Raw genomic sequence first — 27,210 nt, 5'->3', positions numbered from 1 at the left:
CGGGTCCTCACAGACAGGAGGGCAGAGGCAGGAGGGGACGGAGAAGCCGAGCGGCTCCTGTGAGGGGCCGCGGGCAGCAGCGCCCTGAGGCGGGAAGCGCTGAGGGAGACGAGGGAGGGGCCGGGGCTGAGGGACGGTGGGCGGGACTGTGTGTGGGGGGGGTGCCCGCCACTCTCGGCTCCTTCCCTCCGGTGATTGGTCGTCGGGGAAAAGGGGGCGTGGCGTGGCGTCGCGTTGCCTGCTGGGAGCCGTAGTCCGGGGCGGGTGAGTACCTGCGGGCTGGGGACTCCAGCGGGAGGGGCGGGGTGAGGGGAGGCGGCCACGTGGTCGGGGCGGGCCCGCCGGGGGGGGGGGGGTGTCACGTGATGTTTGGGTGCCGGCGGCACGGCGCAGCCTCGCGGCGGCAGGTGAGGGGCGCGCGCGGCGGCGCGTGCTGGGCCTTTCCCGCTCCCCCCCCCCCTTTCCCTCCCCGAGCGTGACAGGGGCTGTGACAGGATCGTGACAGGGGCCGTGACAGGGCTGTGATAGGGGTATGACACGGCTTGGGGGGGGTGCGGGGAGTGTGATTTAGGGACGTGCTGGCCTTGAACGGAGGGGCAGCGTGGGAACAGGGCTGGTTCTGCAAAGGGAGGGGGTGTGTGGGTGGGGGGGTGGGGGGGTGTGCAAGGTGGGGACAGGGCTGGCCTTGCACGGGGGTGTGTGTGTGTGTGTGTGTGTGTGTGTGTTCGTCTTGGGGACACGGCTGGTTGTTGTGCTGGCCTGGTGTGGGTGTGTGTGCAGCCTGGGGATGAGGCTGGCCTTCCACAGGGTGTGTGTGTATCTTGGGGATGAGGCTGGCCTGGCACAAGGGTGTGTGTGTATCTTGGGGACAGGGCTGGCCTTCCACAGGGTGTGTGTGTATCTTGGGGATGAGGCTGGCCTTCCACAGGGTGTTTATGCGCAGCTTGGGGATACGGTTGGCATTGCACAGCTTGTGTGTGCAGCCTGGGGACAGGGCTGGCCTGGCACAGGGTGTGTGTGTGTTCATCTTGGGGACAGGGCTGGCCTTGCACAAGCATGTGTGTGTGTAGCCTGGGGATACGGTTGGCATTGCACAGGGTGTGCGTGTAGCTCGGGGACAGGGCTGGCCTGGCTATAGAGTGTGTGTGCAGCTTGGGGACAGGGCTGGCCTTGCACAAGGGTGTGCGTGCACAATGTGGGGACAGGGCTGGCCCTGCACAAGGGTGTGTGTGCAGCCTGGGGATACGGTTGGCGTTGCACAGGCTGTGTGTGTGCAACCTGGGGATGAGGCTGGCCTGGCACAGGGTGTGTGTGTGCAGCTCAGGGACAGGACTGGCCTTGCACAGTGGTGTGCATGTGCAGCTCGGGGACAGGGCTGGCCTTCCACAGGGTGTTTATGTGCAGCTTGGGGATACGGTTGGCGTTGCACAGGGTGTGTGTGCGGCCTGGGGATGAGGCTGGCCTGGCACAGGGTGTGTGTGTTCATCTTGGGGACAGGGCTGGCCTGGTGTGGGTGTGTGTGCAGCCTGGGGACGGGGCTGGCCTTGCACAAGGGTGTGCGTGTGCAGTGTGGGGACAGGGCTGGCCTTGCACAACGGTGTGTGTGCGGCCTGGGGATACGATTGGCGTTGCACAGGGTGTGCGTGTGTAGCTCGGGGACAGGGCTGGCCTTGCACAGGGGTGTGCGTGTGCAATGTGGGGACGAGGCTAGCCTTGCACAGGGTGTGTGTGTGCAGCCTGGGGGTAAGGCTGGCCTTACATGGGGCTGTATGTGTTGCTTAGGGACACGGCTTGCACACAGAGGTCTGTGTTTGCAACCTGGGAGCAGGGCTGGCCTTGCCTAGGGGTGCGAGCAAGGCGGGACATGCGTGCCAAGGGTGCTGTGCTCTCCCAAGGACTGTGCTTGTGTCTCGTGTGGCCGGTGACTGGGCGAAGATGGGAGGTCCCCACACCTGCTTTGCTACCAGCAGTCAGCATGACACTGTCCCGTGGTTGCTTAACACAATGAAAGGTTGATGTGTCGACCTCCGGTGTGATGGCAACATTGGGAGCTGCTCCGTGACCCATGTTATTGTTAAATAACAGGTTTTGGCTCAGTTTTAACCTCGCATAGGGTATAATGGTATTTTTTTTTTTTTTTTCCTTCCAGGCTAATTCAGGAAGCTTTAACCATAAATGAGTCAGTGAGATGGACTTGAAGTGGAAGGAGAGGCAATAAAACTACTTTTAAATGTATAAAGCACCACTTTCTGCAGTAGTCCTTGGCTGACTGCAGAAACTTTTTTTGTTGCTTTTGTACTTCAACGTGTTTGTGGTTCGATGCTTTTAGTAAAAGCTCGCCCTAGCTGCATGGTACAATTAACCTGCAGCATCTGGCGCTGGAGTGGACTTTGCTGGGGAAATCTTGTGTTTCCGCTGAACTGCTCGGTGTCTTTGTGTGCATATCAAAAAGCAGAGGGTTTGGAAACCTAAAAGCACGCTTTCATTCTTCCACCATCACACTGAATACAGGCTGCAAAACCTCTGCTTCTTTGCATTTGAAGTATTCCATGACATTTGCAGCTCGAGATGCGTCCTCGTGTCTGGGAGCGCTGTAGAAACAAGTGGTCGCCTGTTTTGCAAAGCCGGGGATAACATGTGCGTGGGGTGGTGGTCTGAAGTTTTGCTCTTTGTGCTTCATCCTGCTAAATCCTAAATTTTTACTAGCTGTGTGGTGCGTGGACTGGGAAGGCTGGACTAAACTACGAGGGTTTTTCCCCTTTTTTTTCTTCATCCAGTAGCAATAGCAATAAGGTTCATATTTTATCCAGCTTTTACCCCTTTTTCCAGGCTGGTATTTCCCTTTGCAATGGGGCTGTGAATATGCAATGCCCCATCTTGCCTTGTTGGTACCTGTATCGCCTTGGTCCAGGAGTTGATGCAGATAGTTCAGGTCTTTAAATCACCTATGACTCAGGCTAGCTGCTGTCTGGCCCCTCCATGCCTTCCTGCTCTGCGACCTTCTCCAGCTGCAATGTCCTTTTCCATCTCATCTCACCTCCAGGTGGGTCTCTGGGCTTTTTCTGGGGTGCTAATGATGTGCTGATTCCTTCTCTCAAGCCATCAGCCAAGTGACAAATAACCCCTGTTGCTCTCTCTGAAGCCTCCCGCCCTGCTGGTTTGCTTGTGTATATTAATGCAATTAAAAAAAAAAACCCACAACCGCTGCGATGACCTTGAAAGGTCCTTTCCAACCCAAACTATCCTATGATTCCATGACTCTATGATTCTGCTGATGTGGCTTTGACAGACATCGGAGAGGCTGAGCAGTGTGCAGCCACATGTCCTGCTGCAATCCCGGCTCCTTGGTTAGTTCTCCATCTCTGTTACCTCCTCCCATCGTGTCTAAAATAAGACTGAGCTTTTGGATATGATGCATCCCTCCTAGAAGGGTATTGGCAATTGCTGGGTTCAGAGGAGTTCTGCAGCATAACGCTGTGCTGCTGCGGTTTTCCTGGCACCCAGGGTTGCCTCTTGTGCGATGGCTGCAAGTTGTTTAGCTGAGGTTGGCTACAGAGACTGGTAGAACAGAGATTTTAATATTAAAGTCTTTTATTCCCATCCTCTCTTGTGCAAGAAACCTTATTCCTTTTGTCACAACTCTCTTGATATATTTTTTTTTTTAATTTTTTTTTTTAATTATTTTAAATCTCTCATCATTTGCTCCTCACCATGCGACTCTCCGGTGTGACCAGGTCTCCCAGCCAGCAAGATGCCTGCACCGGGGCTGGAGACTCTTTACTGAGAGTGGAGGAGAAATAATACTTCTGTGTCTTGATAAATTTGCAAATCGATATTACAGCACTTAAAATCTAATTTAAAAAAAAAAAAAGTAGGCAAGCTGAAAATGAATGAGTCTGTGCTTCCCCTTGCTTATAAATATATATCAAATGGTATTTTGAATTGCTGGTTCTTCTGGGAATTCAGGGATATTTAAATAGCAAGTGTGAAAGGGTAAATAATATCAAGATAAAAATAATACTTTTGATTCCCTGCCTGTACCATAAACACATTCTGCTAGATGAAAATGGAAAGAACTTTTAAAAAAATTTAATTTACTTTTCCCGTCTTTGTTATCCTCCTTCCTACACTTCAGCTAGTTTGGGCAGCGGGGTGGGTAGGTGGCTCTCGCTTGGCTTTTTATGGGTCTTCTGAGGGTTGCTGGTGCTGCAGGGACCGCGGAAATCCGTGACACCTGAGGGCTTTGTGTGGGCAGGAGGAGCATCTGCCTGTGTTTTACGTAGGGTTGGAGTCATCACCATCAGGGCAAAGGCTGCTTGCACTGGGAAGGACTGGAGCATCCAGGTCTGATCCCCATGAGACATGATGGGTGGATGGAGGACTGTGTCCTTCCACCCAGGTCATGGTTGGTGGTGTCTTTCTGACCGTAAAAGCAGATGTGTTTGCCTACGGCATGATCTATTTGGTTTAAATGTAATGCAGATACTTAAGGATGAGCTTAACTCGCAAAATGAAGCATTGGAGTGTGCCTACGTGCCGGCGCTTGCTGGGGAAATGTTGCAAAACTTGTCCTCCAGCAGCATCACCAACCCTTCAAATTGCATTTTATTCTTTTGCAGCATACTTTTTGACATGTGCAAATACAAAATCTGGCCACAAACTTGTGTTGGCGTTGCCAGCAGCGGCGTTAAGCGTTACAAGGATGAAGGGAAGCTCGTGCCCATCGCTTGATGTTGGGTGCCCAGAAAGCTATGGCTAAAATTTGCGCTGTCGCCCTACTGCAAAGGAACTGGAAGCATGTCTTTTGCTGTCAGAAAGGTTATTTGTGGTTTTTAATAATACACTGTGTTTCCAAAGGACTGTGGTCAAGATAAGAATCCTACCCTCTTTTTTTTTCTGCTTGCCTTGCAGATGATGGTGTGCAAGATTAAAATAATGCAAAAGAGTTAAATTAATCTGATTTAACACTTGCAGGGAGGCTTCTATTTAAAACTCTTCTTTTTTCTTCGTAGTGTCACTAGTCAGGAAATTCAGTAGGCAGGTGCCATCTCTTTGTTGCAGTGCATGGGCGCGTCTCTGCTCTTCAGTGTTTCTGATGATGGAAAAAATAGCATTTAACTAAAAAAAAATAAAAGGAGCAGGATGAATTATTTTTTTTTCCCCATGTCCGCTTTGCTTGCAGTGCCATTAGAAAACAAAGATTGCATTGGTGATCAGTTGCTTTTTCAATTCTATACTGAAGATGGGTACAAAAAAAAAGAAGAAATTGTGTATCAGCAGGTGTTTTTTAATGCTGTATTGCTGGAATTCAGAGCTGTAGGAAAAAACTCTCCTAAGGGCAGTTTAGGTTTGTTTGGCTACTCATCTGCTGGGATGCTGAAAGCAAAATCTGCAAAACATTTTCCAGCCTCTCCTTGAATGAAGTTGAACTCAGCTGCAATACCTATACTTACTTTTTTTTTAGTAAATTTACTTTTTTTTTTTCTTTTTTTTAAAGTAAATGCTTGTGTTGGGTTAGGCTGCGATTTCTTTGCTATCTCTGTAATCTCTTCCCTAAATAAAAGCAGAAAATAACTGCAAAATGGTTTATGCTTTTCATTGTGTAGTGTTTGTTTTGTTCTTGTTCCGCTGTCACCCCCACTGCAAAGCCACACGTTGCAAAAATGTGATTTTTTTGAGGTTATTGGGGACTTTATTTGTCCTACTTCCCCTGCTGCATACATTTATTATGATTGTAGTCGTGAATAACTTGGCCATGTATTTTTTTCCCCCCTATAGGACTCCTCCATCATCTGGTGCATGGAGTAAAGGCGTGCAGGAGACAGCCGTGCTGTAGGATTTTATTCCAACCCTGTTGTGCTGTAGGTTGCCCTAGTCCTTATTTCTGTAAAATAAAACATTTTCTTCTTCCATGAGGGATTTTGATCATGCTTGGTGCTTTTTTTTCCAGTTTATAATGAATCTTCTTGTGATGCTTCCGAGTGGAGGAGGGAGGTGGCTTCTTCATTTTTCTGCATGTGAAAACCAGGCAGATTTGGAGGTGTTGTGACCCAAATTTTTGGATTAACCCATTTCTTTGCTGTGTGAGATGCCAGAGACTCGAGTATGGTATGAGGGAACTCCCAAACTTGCTATTAATGGCTGCTTTGTAAAAAAAGTCAAATGAGCAGATAGCTCAGGAGCCCTGTGGTGGAGGCATATACAACCATGAATGCTGTTTTTTCTTGATTTTTCTTTTTTCCCTGGAAATTCCCTTGTTTATTTATCGCCGTGTGACTTCTCATGACTATGACCACAGTCCTCATCCAGTGGTGCTCACTGTCCAGCTCATGTGCCCCAATCTGGGCGTGTCTTGCGGGGGAAGAATTCTCCCAGGCTGTTTGGAGAATATTTGGACGATGTCCCACCGGGTTTGCAAGCTGTGCAATGGTGGCTTTGAGTTTAGGTAAAACTAACTGTAGGGAAAGTCCAGTCTGTGCTCTGCAAAGGCAGAGTTTTTCATGCAAAAACTGCCGCTTCTCGTCGAAATTTCCCCCTCGAATTTAGTCCCTGGTTAGGTAACCAGTATTGAAATTTTTAATGCAAATAGATTTGTTTGGAAAACATACTAGCATCTAAAAAAAGGGCTTTTTATCAGAGGGAGCAGTGGTTGCAACTAACTGTAGATAACTGCAATTACATTTGAGCTGAATTATTAGCAAATACTTTGCAGCATCCCATGTCCCGGCCTGGAGATGTTCGTTATGCTCTGCGTTCTTCTAATTTTGGAGAGGGGAGAAAAACCACTGTCGTTGCATCTGTTTGGCGATGGGGAAGGTCAATGATGCTGCAGGAACTGTGCTGACTCGCTGGGTAACACCTTGTTTAATATAATGCTGTACATGACATATTTTCTTTGTTTGCTATTTATTGAGCTTCATCCACCCGGAAACGGGAGCTGCAGACAGCCATCCCTTGAGTTTGCGTAATGTTGCCATTGCTTCTGTCGAAGCATCCCTCTTCCAACATGTGGGCTTGATGTTTTTTGAAGGGGCATAATGCAGATTATTTACTTACAGTGCTGGTTGTGCACAGGCACTTGTTCAACATCCCGCTGGTGACTGAAAGTCCCTTCTATTTGCCATGGATCTTTATTAATGAGAAAGCAGGTTTTTTTTTAATGGTAATTAAAACAGCCTGAAGTTAACTCTAATGACCTGCATTTTCTATTCCCAGCTGGCAAAAAAAAAAAAAATCATGTGGCTGTATGAGAGTACGTGCTTTGCATTAAGGCGTAGATCTATCTATGTCATTTTTTACCATCTTCCATGTAGCTGCACCGTTTTGTTGGGAGCTGCAGATCTTGAGCTTTTCCTTCTTGCAGAGTGAAGCAAGAGCTATACCTTAAAGCAGCTTTTGGCTTTTTTTTTTTCCCCCCCACAAAACAATTGATTTATGATCCCTTGTGACACTATTAGCTCTCTCACAAGAACCTCCTAATTTCTAAAATACCAAATTTGTACAACTTTAAACATACTGCTGCATAGCTTGAGATGTGATTTATTTTCCCAAACGTTTTGATGTCTTCTGTCATCTGCCTGATGTATCCCCAGCCACTCTCTTACCTGAGTGCCTGTTACTGCTGGAGAGACCCTAATGTCAGTCCCATCAAATATTCTGCTGCAGGTCGTGGTCAGGAGCAGATACTCAGCACAAAAAGCATGAGAAATTAAAGTTGTATACATGTGTGTATATATATATATATGTATATTAAATAACAATTTATAATATAGCATATCAGAAAATATATCATATATAATAATAGTGCATGTGTTTTTGTTTGCTTTTATGCGCTGTTTTTTTTTATTTTGTTTTAAAGAATTGAAAATTTCAGTCTTTTTTTCTGCTGAAGCTGCTGTGGACGGAGCAGTGGGATCAGTGTGGGCAGGATCAGGCCACGGTAAATAAGCATAGCTGTGATCAGGGAAGCGTGCCTGGCCTGCTAATGCTCACCATTCTTTTGTGTACCATCTTATACAGGTTCTAAAGTTATCCAGACTTGTAGTGACGGTGAAGAATCAAGTCATTTTACTAGGACTACTTTTACTAATGATAAATAATGAAGAAAAAAAAAAAAAAAAAAGGTCGTACTTGTGTTAAGGCCACTGCATGTTAGTCGCTCGATTTCTCAGTGTCAAGGACCTTCAACTTCCATTAACTGCAAGTGCCCAAAGATGGAAGTAGGTGGTAAAATGCGGGCGTTGAAACCCCAGAAATGCTGTCCTAAGCTTTTTGACACTTCTGTTTTAGAGAACAGCTGCGTGCTTTCCAAAGCCCTTTTAAGTATTGATCATGCACCACAGGGAAGTTTCATGGGTATGGGTTGTTTTTCTAAAAATGTAATGGGTTGCTGTCCTAGCCGAGTGCCAAAACTGGTCCCTTGGACATGCATCTTAGCAAGTGGTGTAAACAGTGCTGCAATATTACAGTAAAACAAGATGCTCTGACTGATGGCCTTTGAATTTGAAAAAGCAGACTGACAGACGCACTACAGATATTTTCCTGATTATCATCTTTAGAGCTTCAAGCAGATGGGTTTCTTTTCCCCAAACATGGGGCAGTGGAAAATATTTCTGTCCCGTGTTGGTTTTTTTTTTAACTCCCCTCATGGAAATACCTGCAGTTTAATTGTAAAGATCCTCTTTGTGCGTGGAACCCAAGGTGTGCTTTTTTTTTTCTCTCTGCACATTATTTGGTCATATCTTTGTTTCCTTTTGTATATAGAGCTATCCCATGGGGTCTGAGGTCTACAGGCTTGTTCTTCTCTCTTTGTCGAGTTCCTTTCCTAACACATTATGTTTGTTATCCTTTTTTAAATTAATCAGAATTTAGTATAATCCCATACTTGGAAACAGGGCTGTGGGTCCTAGTCCTGTTTACAAGGCGTTTGAACATAGAATATAAAGAGAGTGTATATATATATAAAGAGGGCCACTCGCCTCCTGCCTCCCTGCACCTTCTGGCTTTGGCTGTGCCTTTTCCTTTGGCTCCTGGTAAGACCAGAAAGAATTTTCATGTTTTCCTTGGTGGTTGGTTCGTGGGCTTGAGATGCTGCTGGCGTCTTCAGCCCCATTGGGGTGCAATATCCTTCTGCTGGGAGGGTTCAGCTTTTGCTGCTTTTCTTTGCTGGTAGAGAGAAGAGCGAGAACATAAAGCTTTGCTTTTTGCAAGCAAATTGCCTTTCAAAATCTGTGGTTCTTCCTGGGTTGGAGCAATAATCTAACTCCTTGGAAGCAGGTGGTGGCCTTCAGGGTAAGGCGATGAGTGGTCTTCACCAGTCTTTTACATACAGATGGAGCCCCTTGGCTGCCTTCCTCTACAACAGCTTTGGTGGAGGAAGACTTGTGGACCTGATGTCCTCCTTGCACCTCTCCCATAGCGCAGACAGGCAGGTAGTTATCATGGTCAGATAAGTTCTGTGTGGATGCCATCTTGATGGATGCCATCTCAAAGCCTACCAGCCCCATGATAAAGCCCTGGTAGTTGACTGAAGCAATGTTTTCTGGTGGTTCATTGTGCTCCATATCCATTACTTGTCTTCTTGGGCAGACTGAGGGTGGTTATTTTGCCTGGCTGGCTGCATGGCACTTTGCAAAGTTGCTCTCCTAAGCTGACGAGGGTGACCTTGCACTTGCTGATTTTGTAGCCGGGCTCCAATGCTGGGTCCCTGTGATGCATCTCAGAAATAACTCTGGTTTTTGGTTTCATTTCCTGGACCTGTTGACACTTTGCCAAAAAATAATTACAACCTCCGAGACAGGGGTTTGCTGGGCAAGGGGGAGGAGGGCACAGAAAAACCTGCAATCCATGTTTTTTTGTGTGCTTTCATCAACACGGTGCTGCTAATGGGACCAGCATCTCCCTTCTGGAGCATGAATCAGGCTGCGCTCGCGTTCGCCTGGCATCTCTCCTGTTCTGTGCATGAGGTTTCTTTCCCTTCTTCTGTTCAGCATCATCTTAAATTCATGTCCCAGGCGATGCCTCCCTCGCCCGCTTTATTACCTCTTAATGTGTTTTCCCAAGTATATCTTGCACTCGGATAAACCTCTCCTGCTTTCCTTGACTGCAAAACTGGCTCTTTCTGCAGCCATCCTCCTCCAGCTGCTGCATACGTTCTTCCTCCATCCATGCAGAGGTACTTTTCTGCTTCTTGGCATGTTTTTTGAGCACTTAGGAGCCTGTGCATCCTCCTCGAGAGGCGGATGGATGCCGTCGCTCCTGGTTTTGCATCCGAGCCGGCATTAGCTGTGGTCATGTGTGGAGCCGGTGGGGAAGGCAAGAGTATTTTTAGCATGCACTTCTGTGTGCCGCTCAGGGGGCCGCCCACAGTTGAGTATTAAAATAATAGTGGGGACATTGGGTAAGCTCTGCAGCAAAATGTTGATATGCAAATTGCCATCTTAAGAGCAAACCTCAAGGCGATTTTTGGCAATGCACGCAAGGCTCCAAAGCAGTGCATTTTGAATAAAGATTACAACAAGGGATTTCACCCAGAGGGCATGCTCGTCTCATTTATTCTGAAGCTTAGCAGAGCTGGTAATTCAGTGTTGGAAGCCAACAGGGTGAAACGTATGTACCTTTAAAAAGGTATTAGATTAGCATTGGCAAAACAAAATGTAACGTCAACTCTGTAACTAGAATTTCCAGGGTTGTAGAAGCAATAAATCCGGTTGCGTTTCATTTGCAAGTAATTCCTGGGCACTGTCCAGGGAAGTAGTGGCTCTGATGGCTGCAGAGTTGGTTTGGGAGGTTTGGAGGTATTATCTGGTAATAAATGAGCTTGTGCCAGCTGACTCAATGCTGCTTTGATTTTTATCTTCAAGCTGGTGATAGGCAGCTTGGCTGTTTGAAACCTTGCAATAAGAAAACAGATAAAACATGAATCGCCTTTTTTTTGTTTTATTTTCCTGGTTACTGAGTTCATGGTGGCACTACTGGGAAGGAAACAGCAGTAAATTAGGAGAACCAAAGCAGTGGTTTCACGGTTCTTGCTTTGCAACTGTCCAAGCTGGTCCTTTGTCCATCAGTACAAGTCAGAGGTACCATTTCTCCTTCTTTCTGCTCTGAAGCTCACTTGTATTCAACAGCTACAGCTGGGCAGCTATGTGGGTTTTTGGGTAGGTAAAGCAGTTATCCTGCTTCAGTAAGGACAAGGGGCACTGAGGAAGATCAAGAGAAGCTATTATATGCCATGGGACCATGGGCCAAAAGTTGCCTTATTTAATATTTGAGGACTGAAATGCAGGTGGCAGTTTTAACCTCTTGGCAGTACCTTTGGCATTGGCATATCTTCTTTCCTTATCCACTTTTGCCTAATATTCATGTTTTATCCTTTATCCTACTTTTGAACATTATTTGACTTGTGGTGTCTCTTTGTCTCATTAAATGATGCATTTAAGATGTCCTTGATGAATTGAACACTAGCAAGAGCTCAGCTCCTTTCCTTCCTCTCACACATATTCCTCATAACTAGGTTACAACCACAGTTACTGAGCGGTTCCTGTGTGCCGGTGATGGGTTTATTTCGGTAGATGTTTCCTGGACAGAGTTCACCAAGTTTTTTGGCTGTGGACCTCAGCCATTACATAGGAAGGCTTTTCTCTCTTGCATGTGATTTCTCAGGGACTTAAATAATCTGAGCTAAGCTGTGCATTGGTCTTGTACACCCCATCAAATCATTATAGGCCGTGGTTAGACTTGAGTAAAGCCAATATGCCCAACAGAACGGTGGGAGAACATGCCCTGGAGCTTGGTTTTCCTCATTGTACATCACACTGATGTCAGCATTTTAGAAGTCTTGGTTGACTTCTTAAGAGGTCAGTTGAAATTTTCGGTTGAAATTGAGGAATCCGTGCCCAAATCTGCCACGTTTTCTATAATGACTTTTTAGATACTGGTAGTAAGAGGTAACAGTGTGTGAGTGCTACTCTGCTTGTTTAGGGTATAACTGCTGAATGAATAAATTTCATACAGGTTGTCGTGGTTTAACCCCAGCCAGCAACTAAGCCCCACACAACCACTTGCTCACTCCCAGCCAGTGGGATGGAGGAGAGAATCGGAAGAGTAACAGTGAGAAAACTCATCAGTTGAGATAAAGACAGTTTAATAGTAAAGCAAAAGCCTCACGCACAAGTAAAGCAAAACAAGGAATTCATTCACCACTCCCCAGGGGCAGGCAGGTGTTCAGCCATCTCCAGGAAAGCAGGGCTCCAGCACATGTAACGGTGACTTGGGAAGACAAAACCCATCACTTCAAGCTTCCCCCCCTTCCTTCTTCTTCCCCCAGCTCTATATGCTGAGCATGACGTCCTATGGTCTGGAATATCCTTTGGGTCAGTTGGGGTCAGCTGTCCCAGTTGTGTCCCCTCCCAACTTCTTGTGCCCCCCCAGCCTACTCACTGGTGGGGTGGGGTGAGAAGCAGAAGAGGTCTTGACTCTGCGTAAGCACTGCTTAGCAGTAACTGAAACATCACTGTGATATCAACACTCTTTTCATCACAAGTCCGAAACATAGCCCCATACCAGCTACTATGAAGAAAATTAACTCTACCCCAGCCAAAACCAGGACACAGGTTTAGTTTAATTGCTGGCAAATTGAGAGTTTTAAGAGACAGAGGTTGGTGGACTTGCCCCAGTGAGGTGACCAGCTGGGAAGTGGATTTGAGTCCTTCCGTTTATTCCAATTCTTGATGAGCGAGTATTGTGGTTCTTCAAGAAAAACTAATTTTGTAGGTGTTTTTGTTATTCTTATATCGTGAAGCCTGGGCATTGTTGGGGGAAAGAAGAGTTTGTATCACAATAAATACGTTGCTCTAGGATTGGAAACTGGAAGTAAATGAGGCAACTTCTTGTGATTTTGGGGTTTTGTTTGTGTTTGGTGTGTTTTTTTTTTTAGCTCCCTGAGACTGGTACAAATCTGTACCTTTTACAGGCTGGAGGGGGACGATCTTCAGTGGAAATATAATAAAAGCAGTTGGTAGCTAATTTTTCTTTCTTTCAGTGTAGCATGGAAGAACCAGGTGGCTGAGACTTTGTGGGAACAAGTTCTCCTGACTTTGATACAAGTTTGTGTTGATCAGCTCTTAGTTCACTTGTGTCCTTTTACTTTAATTATATGTTCCAACATCATAAGACTTTTAAATATCAAATTTTGAGGGTGTTCTCTGCCAAAACTGCATGGTTTAAATGCAGATCCTGTTGGCAGGCATCTCGGGAGCTGTTGACTTCCCTCCTTTGTAACCCTGTCCTCTCTTGCCTGTTTTTTCCCTCCTTAAAAGTCAAACAGCATTTGATAAAATAGCAGAGCCTTTTAAAACATTAAAAGAAAGTATATAGAAACTCAGAAAGTGGTGGTCCCATGGGTGTGTAGCCCTGTGAAGATCACCGTGTCCTGCTTGCATCTTGACAGTGCTGAATGAGTAAAAGAAAAACATCTTCCTAGATTGGTTCAGGCACATCTTGAATCTTCTTTTTGTCTGTCCTTTGCTGCATCCTGCATCTCTGTGACATTAAACACAAGCTTCTGGTTACGTCTTCCGGAGCCCTTCTTGTGCTGCCTTATGCTCATTGAGATGTTGACTCTTCCCTCCAAGGTCGTGAATCTCTGCTCCTGACTTTGAAATGTTCCAAGTCTCTGTCGCTCTGTTCTTCTTCCCTCTTGATGACATCACCCATGAACATTTGTAGGATGTGCTTAATTTTCCCCACACCTTGGTTTTTTGATGGTGTATCTTCAGGGAACCTCACAGCCAACTGTCATGCTGGTGTTTCTGTCTCTGCGTTTCCTGATGTTTCCCATCCAATCTATGTTCAACTCTGTCTGCATTCAATCTCCTGTTTCAAGGTCTTTAATGCAGGAATCATCTCCTTACTCTGTATTTGTACAGCATTTAATGTGATGCAGATGTGATTCCAAAGTGATGCCATTGATAATGCCTTTCAAATTGCTTTTGTGGTGGTTAATGATCTTGGGAATGCTGTCCTTTTATACATATAAATGTGTGTGTGTGTGTGTGTAAATATATATATCTGAAAATATATGTTGGCCAGGGACAAAAGTTAAGACATTGTAGCATGTTAACATTTGAAAATCTCACAAATAATGAAAACTATAAATTTTTTCCTGTCCCTATCTTGGCTCCTTTGGTAGTTATGATATCAGCTGCTTTATGTGGGAAAACTGACATGGTGAACTCTGATCTCATGGGGTAAGAAACATTTTTTGTAAAGCTCTGCATTTAGACTAATTCTGTCTGCCATACAATGTGCCGAGGATTTGTGATCCTCAGCAGGCATTTGACAGATCTTAACTAGTTATGCTATGTCTTGTCAATCAAAATTAAACGCCTACCTCACTCCTTCCTACTTTCTCTCTCTTCCAGCTTTTTTATTTAGGTTGGTCATTAAAATTGCTTATAACCATAGAAACGAGGAAAACCCGCCCCTTACATTCCAGATCTTTAGTGTGATATTCCTGTACTGACATCATGTGAGTTATATACACGCTTAAAAAACCCAAAAAAACCTGCAGGTAGGCAGAGTTGTCGTTAATTCCTCCCTATAGTGGAGTTGTTCCTATGGATGCCAACCAAAGATCGTGTCCCTCTTGCATTCCTGTACAGTGTCCAGCAGAAGGAGAGATCCCTGCTGTGGAGAAACCACCTGGTGAGATGGAGTCAGAGAAGAAAAGAAACAGATCCATGGGATGGGAAGGGTGGGAGGATGAAGGAGAAGATGGGTCGGCAAGAAGTCGCATGTGTGACATATTGCGTGTTGATAATTTCAATATTGGTTTTCATCCTCCTAGGGCTGCCTGCACCATAGGGTGCTCTGAGAGACGGGCATAATATTGATACTTCTGTAAAACTGGGCCACCAGGTTTCTACACTTAAGGACCTGAATCCCCACTTGGCAGGATGGGATATGTTATGGCTTAGCGTGTTCTGAAAAATTAAAATGATTACTGATTTTTGTTTGTAGAGGCAGTTTAAAAATGCCTGACCCAAGGCTACAGGAAGGTGATAGAAATTCTTACCTTAGGAGCCATGCGCATCCTGAGATTCCAGTGCTGGACTCTATGTTCTGGACAAATAATGCTGTCTTTATTTAGAGCAGGATTACTCCGTGTGGGATTGCTCGAGACAAGATTTCTGACTTTTTTTCCCCACCTTAAGTTGCACTAAATCACACGAATATTAGGTTTTGTTTCTTTTTTTAACAAATGAAAGGAGTAAACTCACTCAGTTTTGCTCTTTTTATGAATTATGGGAACTTGGTAGTACGCAGAAAGTGATACAGGTGGTCAAGGAGTAACTTTCCTGGGTACGTGATGGCGGGGCTGGAGGGATCCTCTGCTGCTTGCACTTTGCTGGGACCTCTGAACGCACTGAGATGTGGCATGCATCAGAGAAGGGGAAAGTACAGTCCTGGCATTAGAGCAGGTCGATGCGTATTTTAGCTGCCCACCAAGCAGTTAACTCTGCTTTTACGTTTTTCTACTTGATTTCAAAAAACCAAAACAAACCCACAAAACCCAGAAGAAACAATCCCAGGACTGTTGAATGTTGGTACGTAGACTTTCTGTTTAGCTGCCAATGTGTAGATGTGAAGCAGTAGACAGTGGTACTTCATATCGATGGTTCCTTAGATGTGTTACAGGAGGAATAGGATTTGTACAAGGAATCCTACATCTCTGTGGTGACAATGCACATGCTTTGTGTGTCGCTGTACAGTGGTGACAAAGAGGAAAGGCTGCCTCCTTGAGAAATCACAGCATGTCTTGATGTTTGGAAGTCTTCGAAAGCTGGTGGCGGGTACTGTACTTTATCTAAAAGGCTTTTAATGATTTTTTTTTTTTCATGTGTTGGAGCTTCTGCTGTTGGCTTTTGAGGATGTTGAAATAAATTGTGTTAATCAAGGAAGAGGAAAGGGTAATTGTGTGGTTTTTCTAAGGGTATGAAAACTCAGGGCAGGAGCTCCTTCAGCATCCTTTGCTCCTGTCTCCAGCTCCAGTGTCATCCCATGTCATTTGAGTTTCTCCACCATCCCATCACAAGGAGGGATAAGAAAGCTTTGATGATAAGTCTGGAAGACTGAGTCCTGCGTGATGATGCTCTTCCTGCTTAAAACAAACCAACCTGCCAAAATTTTCAGCAGTTTGATTAAAACACTTTATTTGAGAAATAATTACTGTAAAAAGAGCGTAATACTTCTACGTCCTTAACTTTACACAGTGTAAAAATGCCTCTACCTCAGTTGCCTAAGCCATTCTTTTTCTTTTTTTCTATTTTATTTTTTATTAAAGCATAATAAACCACATTAAAAGCATGTTCAATTCCTTCTGAAGCATTAGTTTCCCAATTTGGGACAAAAAAATTCAGTTAAGTGTGTGTGTGGGAAATGGGTTTATTACATCATTAACTAGAGTCTCCAGAGTTATCTGAGCTATCAGATCTTTACGGATGCTCTTCTAAAATACGCAGTTGTATATCTGTCTATATAGATCTGTTATCTTTGCCTATTGCTCTGTATACAAGCATGTGCGCATGCACTCTTGTATGAATAATGTTCCCCAAAGTAGTAATTTATTTTTTCCTCTTTCTATGTATTTTTAGTTAAAAATCAATTATAAAGATACCATAATGATTTTTCAGTCTTCTGCTAACTTTGCTTTATAACAGATTGCCTGCTGTTACAAAGGCATGAGTCTTCTGTGCAGCTTTGTGTTACACCATCCTAGCGAAGGTTTTGCTCTTCTGTGGTCAGACCTCTTCCAGTGCTGGGTCCACTTGGTTGTCCCAGTTGCATGCTTCTAGCTCAGCAATCCCTTTAGCTGCATGGGCTTTCTTTTTGTAGGAAAAATGCTGACAGATCCTGCTTAACTGGCTAAGACTGAATGTAAAATATGAGATCGCTAAGCAGGGGGAAATGACAGTTATGTGAAATCAGAAATTGCAGAAAATGAAAATTAGTTGCTGTATCTCACTGGGCATCCCCTAATGTTTGCACTCTGAAATTAAAGGGAAGGAGTGGGTTTTTTTAATGCGTGTGCTACATTGTCGAGAGATATTGTGTAAGCCAAAAGCAAAGCTTGCCTAATATATATATATATATTTTTTCTTTAAGAAATTCACGGGGTGTGAAAACTCCCAAAGGCAGTCGAATCTAAAGATATGGCTAAAACCTCAGTCTTGGGAATGCCTGCGCTTCAGACTGAGGAAAACACAGCAGATAAAAACCTGTATGAACTTTTCACTCCTGATTTTCATTTTTTTCCTTTTCCCTGAACAGAGACAATACTGCTGAGACGGGCCTTGGGTCCATTGAGCTATTGCTGCCTAGTGCCGAACAAGTGGCTCCACAAGACAAGAGAATAAAATTGTGGGTGAGATATTTTTTGCTCTTTTTCTTTGGTAATCCTTCCTGTTTCAGGTTTGTTCTTTTGTTTTGGTTGTTTTTCTCCATATCCCTTCAACCCATTGGAGATGATGCTATGTTTTGTAGACCCAGCCTCTGGAGTGGGTGTGCAGGAATGTTGTGGGCTCAGTGCTTGCAGATGTTCGCCTCTGGATGGCGTTTTCTGCTCTTGCGGTGGTTTCCTTGTTTTAAGTGGTTAATGTTGGGTGATGTCCATCCAAATTCTTCCCCTGACAGCTGATCTTGCCTGATTTGGCTGGTTTATTAAGCTCTGGAATGGCCCACACTCATGGTGCATTGGCTTTGAGTTGGGCTTTCTGGCCAAAGCAAGTATTAATGGGTGCTCTCTGCTAGGAACAGATGGTCAGTGAAAGTTTCATTTTTCAAGGCGTAACAGACTGTATTTGTAAAACCTGTGGAGTTAGCAGCAGAAATAGTTTTCTTAAACTACATCTGTTTTTCCCACCTGGAATACCATTAACGGTAATTTGTATTGTGGCTAGAATAGTTGTTTCATGTACTCCAGCTTAATAGTAGGAAATAAGTCTTTTCTTGGGTATTTTTGGTTTGGTGTCTGTTCCTCCTTCATAGAATACTTTAGAAAGTATTCTAGAACTAGAAAAAAGGAAGAGTTTTATATTTTTACCTGAATCAATTCGTTATCTTGCACTTAATTCTTATTCCAGAAATCATGATCTTTGAAATAAGTCCTTAAAAAGGATTTTATTTCTCTACCTCCGTTTTCAATACCATGGGGAGCATTGGCATATTCCAGCCCCATTTCGTATACAGAGCTAAACAGATTTGTAACATTCAGTAAATAGTATGCAAAAAGTATGCCTATTAACATCCTGAGTAATCACCAACAACAGAGTAAATATGAGGTTAATGAGATTAACAGGAAAGAGGAACATAAGCATTTGAGTGCACCTCCCCATGGCCCGGTAGCCGGTGGCAGCTCCATTTCTGTTGACGAGCCCAGCACGGCTATAGACGCAGTAGTGATTTTGCTGCTGTTCCCCTTACAATGCTTAATGAGTTCCTACTGCTGGCGTTTTTCTTTAGATACTGTATAATATTATTAAATCCCACTCCTTGCAAGAGGATTTGAGCTTTTACTTTTTTTTAAATAAATCTTTATTTTTATTTTTTCCCTTTTTGTTTCTAGTGCTGAGGCTCGGTGATAAGATGGCTGATTAGCCCTTGTCTTCTGAAGTCTTCTCCCAGGCATCTGATACCCTCCTAGATGTCTCCTCAAGGCCACCAGAGAAATTGGCCCAAGTCTTTCCTGGGGAGCATGCTACCATCAGAATATTGTACTCAGAAGTGCATTGAGATGTCACCCTTATTTTCTTATCCCAAGCTCCATCTTGACTTGATTTCAGTTGTCCTTTGCCCTTCTCCTTCCAAGTGCTCCATCACAGGCTCTCCATTAAGTCTTGCAGGGAGATAAAGACCCATTTCCAAGCAAAACCATGACTTTTTTCTATTCTGGTATCTCTCAAGCCCTCTCTCTTTTCCAGGTTAGTGGGTTTTCTGGACATGGTGCTCTCTGTCCATCTTCCTCTAGCATCTTCTGGCAGTTGTCAATGTTTTCTTAATGTCACTACCTCAGAATTGTTTATTTGAGCTTTTTCCACCCAAAACTGCATATGCGTGGTTGACTCAAAGCTCTAGGCACCGACTCCCCTTACTGGTCAGTTGACAAACTGCAACCTATTTTTTTCTATTTTAAATAAAAATGCCTTACTGAGATATCTATTTTGTTTACTCAAGATAAGTCTTGTACTTATGAACCTAGCTTTTCTTTTTATGGTGGTTCTGATTAAACCATGAACCTTCAACTTAAACAATTCAGGTAGAGTATGGGCACTGCATATTGCCTAAATTAATTATTCGCCTCTTAGCTTTTGTTTTTATTTGTTGTGGGGTTTTTTGTTGGGTTTTTTTGGTTGGTTTTGGGTTTTTCTTGTTGTTTGTTTTGGGTTTTTTTTGTATTGCAAGTTATTTTCCTCCTCTTTCAATTGAGTAGGGCAGTGATTTCTCTCTCCTGTCAGCTCTTTTGCATTTGGGTGTGAGGATGACTATTGTCCCCTATCACAGCTTTGCCTGGGGCTGAGATTTCCTTTCCAGACTGTGTTGCTGGAAGTCAGCCCAGCGTCTTGGCATTGGCTGGGCAAAGTAGAAGAGCGCTCGAGCGCTTCACCAATGCTGTGGGAGGGAGGAGATATAATTCCACCAAATTGCTGTCCAACAACACAGCTTGGAAAGGTCCTCTGGGTTTGTCTTGACGTGATGGTGTAATGGTTTGCTGTCTGGAGAACTAATAGTCGCAGAATCATAGAATAGTTTGGGTTGGAAGGACCTTCAAAGGTCATCTTGTCCAACCCCGCTGCAGTGAGCAGGGACATCTTCAACTAGATCAGGTTGCTCAGAGCCCCATCCAACCTGACCTGGAATGTTTCCAGGGATGGGGCATCTGCCACCTCTGGTCCAGTGTTTCACCACCGTCATCATAACAAATTTCTTCCTTAGAAAGTAAGAAGGTGGGGTTTTGATGGGAAGAGTTCCTCCTTTGCCTTGTGAAGACATGATATATATAGGGCAGTCTGAGGGAGAAGAAAGTAGGTCTTGAGTTTGCTTGGTGGGATGACCTATCTCCCCTTTCTCCCAGTTCCCGTTACAGTTGGAAACTGGGAGACCAGCTGAACTCAGTGATGCTCTCTCAGTGCTGAGGCTTTGGCTGTGAGTCACATCACTGGTCAGCGTGCAGAGAGCTCGTGCTGATGCTTCCAGATGTTGCAGTGTAGTTGGGACAGAGAGGTTGCTGATACGCAGGACAGCAAGACCTCCATAAGGGGAGGAAGGTGTTAAAAGCCACAGCACGATTGCTTGTATTTTCATTTTGATCTCTTTGCAAATAGAAAAGTGATGGAAACAGCAAATGTGTGTATGTGAGTGCAAGGGAGGGACTTGCACATAGTTCTGTGCGAGGGAAGGGGAAACTATTCAGCTTGCTACAGCATGTTACAAATATTTGTGTATGAGCACTTAAAATTTTGCAAGAGATGTTAAGACTTGAGAAATCTGTTTTGTTACCTCGTAAGTGCATGATTAAACCTTCTGCATTTTCTTCTTTATCACTGTGGGAATCTTTAAGTTGTTGTGCTTGTTTTCTTTAGAAATCATATTAAAAGCAAAGAGTAGCTTCATTATTTATTTATTTATTTTTGGAAAGCACTTCTCTGCCTGTTTTATGCAAAAGCACTTTAATTGATCTTTCAGGCAGTTGAGAATAGGACAGAGAAGAAAATACTTAATTCAATGTGTAATTCTTTCTGGTTTTGCCTCAAAATAAGAAACCACTTTGCTAAGATTTATGTATTTAAACAGTTTATGCACACGGTGCAGCTATGTTTTATCTGCCTACTGCAGCAGGCTGATGCAAAGAAATGCCTTGATCAATGGTATGAAGTGGTTCAGGATAACTCCCAAACTGTTCCAGTGATAAACACGGTGCCAGTTTCTTGCTACCTTGATTATAATTGTTGTATCATTTTACATTTGTGGTTTTTTTTTTTTTTTATTTAATCTACTTGAAGGTTAAAAATTAAAATGATGCAAGTCCATTTCTTGCTGTGCTATACTGAAGCAGCATAACACCCCGTTAAACCAAGAGTATTTCCTATGCATTTTGCAGCACTAGGATGCTTCAGAGGCAGGTGAGGTGACTGTGCCTTGTCTTTAATGCTCCTAGATACACAATACTGCATTATGGAGTTTATGCAAGCCTGGCAATTGAACACAGATTGCCTGAATTGCAAAGCGTCACTTCAGTGTCAACCCTTCCCTCCTGTCTATTTAAGGTGAAACAACTGGGGGGATTCGATGCTGTTGTACACTTACCTTCAAGGTTTGAGGTCTGAGCTTCTTTAGTCTGCATATGCTTGCTGAGTCAGGAATATTTATAGGCTGGAATCACCTTGCTTTGGCTCCGTTGTAGTCAAAGGTCAAATAAAACAGTGCATATCAGGTCTTGTTCAGCGTTCGTGATTTGTTGTGGCCGAGATGTGGATGACACACACGTGCTAATGCACACCTCCATGGTTTGCTCTTTCAGTACTAAAAATTTATGGGGGTATCTGGACATGGTCTGGAAGAGTCAGCTGAGAGACTGTGTCTGAAAGCTCTCCCTGAAATAATGAGCTGTATCCTGTCATGGTGTGCTGAAGCTGGAGCTTGATGGAGGTGTATGGCAGGATGCCATGGGAATCATGGAGAAGGGGCTGAGCTTGAACACCCCATCAGAAACCTCTTCCTTGCATGTATACAGAGTAGAGCAGCACAGATAAGTGTCCTGCTGTTGAAGGTCCAGCTGGTAATCATTGAGTTTGAGCATTGCTGTAGGTTACAGGTATTGTGAGCTGGAAGATGTGCAAGTGCAAGACAAGAAGGCTGGTTCCTGACTTGGGTAACTTCAAATTTATTGGAGAGTAAAAGGAAGCGAGGAGACGATGATCGGTATCGGAACCAGTTGGGAGGCTGGAAGGAAAGCCCAGCTCACAGCAAGGGTGTTTCAGGGCAGTAGGTCTTGAGGAAGCCTGATGTTCCACACAGACAGCTTTGGGAAGCCCTCTAGAGCCTGGGAAGACTTGTGGAGATGTGGACCATGGGGTTGTTGGCGCCTTCCTGTGCTGGTGAATTTGTCTGTGCAATTGAGTTAAAATACTTGGAAGAGATTCAACTTTTCAGAAGTTGTGTGAATCTGTCAAGTAAGTGAAACCCCTTATTGAAATAGCTTTTGATAGTTTGGAGGTTTTCAGCTGCATTTGTTTGAAATATGCTGTGTGCCATGCCTTAAGAGTGCATTTTCAATATATTTTTGGGTCCCTCTTATTTAATATTGAGGTTGAGAAAGAACAGCCCCTGTCTGCCTGCCCCCCCCACCAAAAAAGGATGAGAAAAAGTGAGAAGTAAGCAAAAAGAGCTTGTCATGAAACCTAAATTCACTTAGAAACATCTAGTTTAGAAAGGCATCTTTAGAAGCTCGTCCTGTACTTTTATTGCAAGGATGGTGTTATACTGCTGTACTATATCAGAGAACTGCGTAACAACAACTCCTCTGTCCTGAATGACTGCCTAGAGCTGTAGGTTTTTCTGTTTAACCCGACAAATATTTTAGCTTGGTGTCTCCAGGGGTAAAATGAAGGAGTAGCTGCTCTGAGGGATTAATACGGAGTGAATTAGATGTTTGTAAAAGGCATTAAAGGCTGCAATCGCTGTAGCAGGATTGCATCCCAGTGTTGGAAATGGGAGGCGAGATGCTGCAGTGCATCCTCCTGTTGCAGATCCTCCTGCTGATGGACCTGGCTGCTGTGGGTGAAGCACTGGTCTGGTGCAAGCGTGGGGACATCCATCTGGATTGCAGGCTGAGGACAGCTGGTTATTTGTTTAATATGTGCTTAGATGAAAGGTGCTTAGATCAGATGAAAAGGGGGAAAAAACCAAAACCCAAGCCAGCCCCCATATCCCTCATGTTTCTCAGCATCCGTCATAAAAATAGTTGTAAAAAACCTCAGGGATGAAGCACCACAAGCCAAATGCTTGTGCTCACCACAAGGATGCTGTTTCTTGACCCCAGAAGCTGCATCCCAATGTCTTCCCCATGGCTTCCAGCCACAAGGCAGGAATAACGCAGCCCACTGGGCAAGAAGATGCCCCAGGACTAGCTCGCCAAGTAGAGGATGGTGGTGTCCTCTGAATGTCCTGCTTCTACAGCATCACCACACAGGTCCAGGATGGGAGCCAGGCAACATCTTTGATCTAGGTAGCTACTAGCTGGGGTTATTGAGACCCATTTTCCCACTATCAGGGTTATTCTGGTGACCCAGCAATGCTTGGAGCAGCCCAGCCCTTGTTCTCCTGGCTGGGCTTGGTGCTGGTTTTTTGCCACCTTCTCAGAAATTGCTCTCAACTCAGCTTGCTTTTTTTAGACACGTGCTTTCATCATTTGTAATACTAAAGGCTTTCCTGCAATGGAGGAGTTTTTGGCTGTTATTTTTAACTGAATGTTTCATTGATCTGATTTACAGCATGAGCTGCTGGCCGCTGTATTAGCAAGAGAGCAGAGAGCCAGCCGTGGTGTGGGGCGGGGAAGGAGCAGTGTGGGGAGGTCTTGAGTTATCTCCCTTGTCAGAGCTAATGCATCACAGAGCTGCAGCCCAAAGATGCCTTTTTTTTTGCATCATTTTAAGCCAGTAAATGTCAGGGCTCCACTCACTTTTAAGTGCATCCATGGACTTCAGCCCTATCCAACCTTTTGGCATTGGCGTGCTGGCGTCTGCGTGGTAAGCCAGTTCCGGAGCCTGATTCATTCAAAACAAAACCCTACCAAAAATAAAAAAAAATGACTTAGATTCTGAGTAGATGTGACGTAGTCTTAGCTCTGTGAGGCAGCTTGCTTCTCTCGCTTGGGTTGAATTAATCTTGCTTGCACCCCAGCTGAAGAGGTTGAGTGCCAGCCATTGGGACACGGTGGGACCTTGATTGGTGGGGTAGGGTGGAAGGTGGTTTCTTCTGGGCAGTGCCGTTGTCTGTGATGTGGAGTGCAAAGCCTTCATTGCTGATTCTTTGCTACATGGTGAGTGGAAACCAGAGCTAGGAGCACCTGAAACCTTCAATGACAGGTTTGAGTGTTCAGCTCAGTCCTAACCAAGTGCGTAAATAAAGCTGGAGGCTTGAGGAATGGGTTATTTTTCTACTTGGTGAACCAGAAAATTGAATACAAATACAGTGTTTGGGGCATGGGTATGAAAGTGAGAACAGATGAGCACCATTAAGTTGTTTTCAGAAATGGAATTTTTTTTTCATAGTCTGAAGTCTCTCACTTCTTTTAAGGCTTTCTCCTGTCGCTGTCTTTCTGCCTCTTCCACTTTAGTAGGTTGGGTGAGTTAATCACATCAGAGAAAAGACTACAGTTCACTGATTTTCTCCTCTACCCAGCCATCAATGAACATGTTCATGAAGCACGTAAGGACTTAATATCTCTATGTCCTCAAGGGAAACACAGGAAAATTCACTGATCATCTATTTTTTTGGTATCATCCAGTCAACCAGTTAGTACGTGTCCAGGTCTAGATTACCCATAGAATCATAGAATCATAGAATCATTTCGGTTGGAAAAGACCTTCAAGATCATCAAGTCCAACCATTAACCATGCCCCCTAAACCATGCCCTGGAGTACCCTATCCACTCGCTTTTTGAATACCTCCAGGGATGGTGACTCAACCACTTCCCTGGGCAGCCCATTCCAATGTTTGACAACCCTCTCAGTAAAAAAATTTTTCCTAATATCTAACCTAAATCTCCCTTGCCTCAACTTGAGGCCATTTCCTCTCGTCCTATCTCCAGACACCTGACAGAAGAGACCAACACCCTCCTCACTACAACCCCCTTTCAGGTAGTTGTAGAGAGCGATAAGGTCTCCCCTCAGCCTCCTCTTTTCTAGACTGAACAACCCCAGATCCCTCAGCTGCTCCTCATAAGACTTGTGCTCAAGGCCCCTCACCAACTTGGTTGCCCTTCTCTGGACACGGTCTAGCAGCTCAATGTCTTTCCTGTAGTGAGGGGCCCAAAACTGAACACAGGACTCGAGGTGCGGCCTCACCAGTGCCGAGTACAGGGGAACAACCACCTCCCTGTTCCTGCTGGCCACACTATTTCTGATACAGGCCAGGATGCCGTTGGCCTTCTTGGCCGCCTGGGCACACTGCTGGCTCATATTCAGCCGGCTGTCAACCAGCACGCCCAGGTCTTTCTCTGCCATGTGTGCTGCTTGGTGCCTCTCTGGTACTTGGGAGGATGCTTGGCAGAAAGAATCGAGATATGGATGGGGCTTGAAGCCGCAGAGGGGAAGTGACCATGGATACAGGGAGGATGTGGAGAGATTGTGATGGAAGCGTCATGGGGATAGAGAGTAGGGGAGCAGGCGTTATCGTGGCAGGAGGCATTTTGTAGGTGATGTGGGCAGGGATGCTCAGCTCCACTGTTGGCTTTGAGAACATATTGCTCTGCAGTACTCAGTGCTGTGCAGTGTAGGGATGTATAGTTTTATCACTGCGAAGACACGTGTTGAGCAAACAAAATGGACTTGGAGACTCTTCAGTTGAAGGGAAGTGTTTCTTTTTTCAAGATACTATTCTGAAAGTTGGATGTTTAGGACATTGTCCTTAGTCTTCCTGATCCAAAATAGCTGAATTGCCTGACATTCAATATAGTTGGTATATGCCCTCTCTTCCCCTGGAGGTGGAACTGAAGAAATGGTAATGTCAGGGAACCTAATTATGAAAAGTAGCACCTGTGTAAGGTCAGGCTGGCTGTCTTTATTTTGGAGATCCTGAATTGTTTTGTGGTGAGTGTGTCTCTGTGGATGGTCCAAAGTTAGAAAGGAAAGTGTGGTGAGATTCAGCCTGTCCTGTTAGACTGAGCTTCTTCATATTTTCCTGTTCTCTCCTTTGGCTCAGCATTAAACTCCCAACTGGAGTTTGGACCATGAAGGACCCGCTGAAGTCAATGACACAGTGCTGTGTGTCAGTTGTCTGCTGATGGTATGCAATGCAGATCTCCATCATGTTCTTCCAACAGAACCACATAGTTTCTCCTTTATTTGAGAAACCGTGTTTTCATTGGATGACAGTGTTCAGAAGGGAAGAAGTGAACTCTCTACATTGTTTATCTCCTGTAGCATTTGCTAAAAGGCTGAAAGCTGAAGTCTAGCCAGCTCAGGGCAGCAATCCTTTGCGCTTTGCTGGAGCGAGATCCTGCCTACCGAGACTTCTGCGCTAAAAAGAATGAGCCAGCTGGGAGATGGGAGATAACTCCAAATTGTGTTGGAGTATGGCTTCTGTGTTGGTGTGTATGGCTTTGCCAAGGAGGTTGTTCCTGTCGCACTGGGTGCTACTATTGATGGCTCTAATGCAAATCTCATATGCTTCATCATAAGATGTTCTGGGCCTCTGAAGATGAGTATGCTCACTTGTCTGGGGTGAGGAAGGCTCTTGCATACCCAGACTTGCTCTCTGGTTGCTCTTTTCCCTGAATGCCTGATTTAGCCCCTTTTTCTGTTGAGATGTTGTTTGTAAACTTTTCTGTTACCGTCCGCTGACTTCAATTTACCAGTGACCTTTCTTGCAGCCTGAATGCAGTGTTCTTGGTACTGTGAGCAATATAAACTGTCTTAAATTATACCTCTTGCCCTCCATCCATCTCAGTTTAGTTTTGCAGGAGGATCGTGCATTATCACTTGGAGTTTGCTTTCAGAATTGAGGATGGTGATAAATAAATGCTGGTGGTAGAAACTGGAGAACGTGGACTTCTTTAGCTAGCTCAGTGTGTAGAAAAGAAAGAAGAATGGGGTTTTAATTTTTTTCTTCATGTATGCCTTGGATAGACCTCTATGTCTTCTTTAACCTATGTTTTCTGGGATTGTAGGCAAAGACACTCATGTCAGCTGATTTTCCTATCTCACAGCTGGAAATGCCAGTTAGGGTCATTGCAATGAAGGCAGCTGTGACTTGGTTAGAAGCTGGACTAAGGCAAACTCTGCCATGTGTGCTTGCCTTTGCATGCTTCCTCTGCACCTGGAATTGTTTCCATCTCCATGAGATGACTTTTGATTGGAAACCCACAGGTGTGTTGCTGTATTTTTCTTGGTAATCTCTGGCACTCCTTAATTTTTACACTAGAGTTTAGTGGAA

The 27,210-nt window shown here is 44.7% G+C and overlaps 1 protein-coding gene across 6 annotated transcripts in view; it reads left to right on the top strand.

The window, feature by feature from the left end:
• Window positions 1-342: 342 nt before the first annotated feature.
• The window catches only part of TSNARE1 (t-SNARE domain containing 1), a 491,728-nt gene continuing 464,860 nt past the window's right edge, over window positions 343-27,210 (top strand). For 2 of the 6 annotated variants that reach the window (XM_052787740.1, XM_052787739.1), the window contains exons 1-2: window positions 343-407; window positions 17,329-17,418. The gene's annotated coding sequence lies outside the window, so the exon portion shown is untranslated. Of the gene's footprint in view, window positions 408-1,726; window positions 3,044-4,619; window positions 4,819-5,778; window positions 5,862-5,950; window positions 6,109-17,328; window positions 17,423-27,210 lie in introns of those variants that run through there. The other 4 variants (XM_052787738.1, XM_052787735.1, XM_052787737.1 and 1 more) reach the window with 3 other exon arrangements.

Source organism: Harpia harpyja, chromosome 5 (assembly GCF_026419915.1).
Source record: "Harpia harpyja isolate bHarHar1 chromosome 5, bHarHar1 primary haplotype, whole genome shotgun sequence".
NCBI lineage: Eukaryota > Metazoa > Chordata > Aves > Accipitriformes > Accipitridae > Harpia > Harpia harpyja.
Note: the sequence above shows the minus strand (reverse complement) of the source record. Positions and strands in the feature narration are given on the sequence as shown.